We start from the raw sequence: 2266 nt of genomic DNA, 5'->3' as shown, positions 1-2266 counted from the left end.
ACCCCTCCTTCTCCCCCAGTAACGCCGACAGTTGCGATGCTTTCCTTTTCCAAACAGCTGAGGGGGTTACTGCGTGGCTGAATGATGCCCCACGGGTTCATCGTCGAGCCAGTACCGCGGCCGGAGCTTTCGCCGGAGATGGGGCGCAAGTTTCTGAACAGGAGCGCAAGCAGCTCCCTCTCAGAAAATGGAAAACTAAAAAGTGATAAAGCCATCTTCAGCGCCGGGCTGAGAAACGCCGCGTTGTTGGAGCGGGGAAAGTTCCCGTGAGGGTGCGCGCCTGAGCCCCAGGCAGTCCCCGGGGGCTTTTTCCTCAGCTTAGCCACCACTCGAAGCAGAGAGGCCATTCCGCTTGTTCCTCCCCCCGCCCCCCGCTATCCCCGCCGGGGTGGCCGTTTCTCCTGCAGGAAGTTTCATGTCAGCGGTCATTTCAGCGCCGCACGGAGCCCAAGGGAGCTTGCCGGTGCGGTGCGGAGCCGGGGTAGGGCGGGGTGCACCCCCCCACCTCCTCCTCCCGCTCCCCACCGTTGGGTTTAGGCAGGAGAGGGGGGCTCCATATTTCCTAGGTTTCTCTCGTCACGTGAGCCGTGCTAGGAATGATCGTTTACGTCACCCTGGCAGGAAAATAATTTGTAGTTTTTCTGTCATATTTTCCATTTTCATTGAAATCCACTCTGGCAGATGTATGCCAGCAAGTACTGGAGTGTAGGGAGAATAATGAAGGAGAAGCTTAAGCTAAACGATTTGCCTTAATTGGGAATGCTTCGAGCTGATAAGAGTAAAGTGGAAAGTCTTAGTACCTTTTTTTTTTTTTTTTTTTAAGCGATGACGGTACCTGAACCTGATAAATAAAGTCAATAAGAAAATTTGCATTGACTCTGATGGGAGATACACCGAGTAAGATTTCTTTTAGAACAACAATCGAGCTTCAAGATACATTTTCGTACTATTTAAAAGGGTGGCAGAAAACATTTTTCATACATGTTTCCATAATCATCCATCCTCCTCCAGTAAAAACTGCCTCCCTCTCTTGTTTCTGTTATTATTTACTTAGCATTAACAGAAGAATGGCAGAAATCTGTGGAGAATGAGCACTGAAAAGTTGATACAATCTCGAGTTCAGCAAACTCCGGAATTACCAGTTGCCAGAACATACTAAAAGCAAACGGCAGCTTTACGGGGATTTAGCTTTGTCACAGAGACGTAGTTATGAAACGTGCTCATTGGTATGCATGCCTCATTTTTTATTCTTTTTCTATTTTATTCTGGAAAAAAAAAGAAATCTATTTTTAACTAGGGAAAAAAAAGCCCAGAGAAAGAGAACGAGAAAATTAGCGTGTGTGTGTGCTTAAATAAGCTCCTTCCTATGATTGCTATCGTTCCCGACTCCTGTCATCCCTTTTCTTCTTGCTTTGGTTGAGTTTTTGACGCGCTCGCTTCGAAACTTGAGCACCCCGCAGCCGTGCCGCCGCTGCGGGCAGCACCCGGCAGAAGCCCGGGGGGAGAGTGAGGATGGGGGAGTGCTTTCCGGGGCGCGGTTACCCGCACCATCCCTCATCCCGGCGCTCCTTAGATCTCCCGGTAACTTTCATTGTGTGACTGTTTTCCACCACCCCCCCCCAGCCTTTTTTTTTTTTTTAATTTATTTTCATGGGCGCCGATCAATTATTCACAAGCACATTTATCTCCCCTGCAATATGGAGAATTCATATTCATATCTCTGTTTTAGTAGCCTGACACTGATTAATGTAATATGCACCGCGGCTCCGAAGCGCAGCCCCGCTCGATGAATCATGCGCTATAAAGTTTCAATCGTCCTTGTAGATGAGACTATTACAAAGAGCGCGGAGTGGCGAGGGCGGGGAGGCGGGGGCTGGCAGGAGAGATGGCTCTTAATATGGAGAATTCATATTCATATCTCTGTTTTAGTAGCCTGACACTGATTAATGTAATATGCACCGCGGCTCCGAAGCGCAGCCCCGCTCGATGAATCATGCGCTATAAAGTTTCAATCGTCCTTGTAGATGAGACTATTACAAAGAGCGCGGAGTGGCGAGGGCGGGGAGGCGGGGGCTGGCAGGAGAGATGGCTCTTCGCCACTGCCGGCCACCGGCCCCGTCTTAAACAGACTCGTATTGAAACTCCCCGGCCACCGATGGGGGACAATGCGGGTCCGCCATTCGTTCCGCCCGGCGGGACTTCCGCAGTACGCGGCTCCCCGACACCGGCCAGGCCCGGCCCCCGGGAAGGGGGGGCCTGGGCGCGA

This window comes from Mesitornis unicolor, unplaced genomic scaffold, assembly GCF_000695765.1.
Source record: "Mesitornis unicolor isolate BGI_N332 unplaced genomic scaffold, ASM69576v1 scaffold16727, whole genome shotgun sequence".
Taxonomy (NCBI): domain Eukaryota; kingdom Metazoa; phylum Chordata; class Aves; order Mesitornithiformes; family Mesitornithidae; genus Mesitornis; species Mesitornis unicolor.
Note: the sequence above shows the minus strand (reverse complement) of the source record.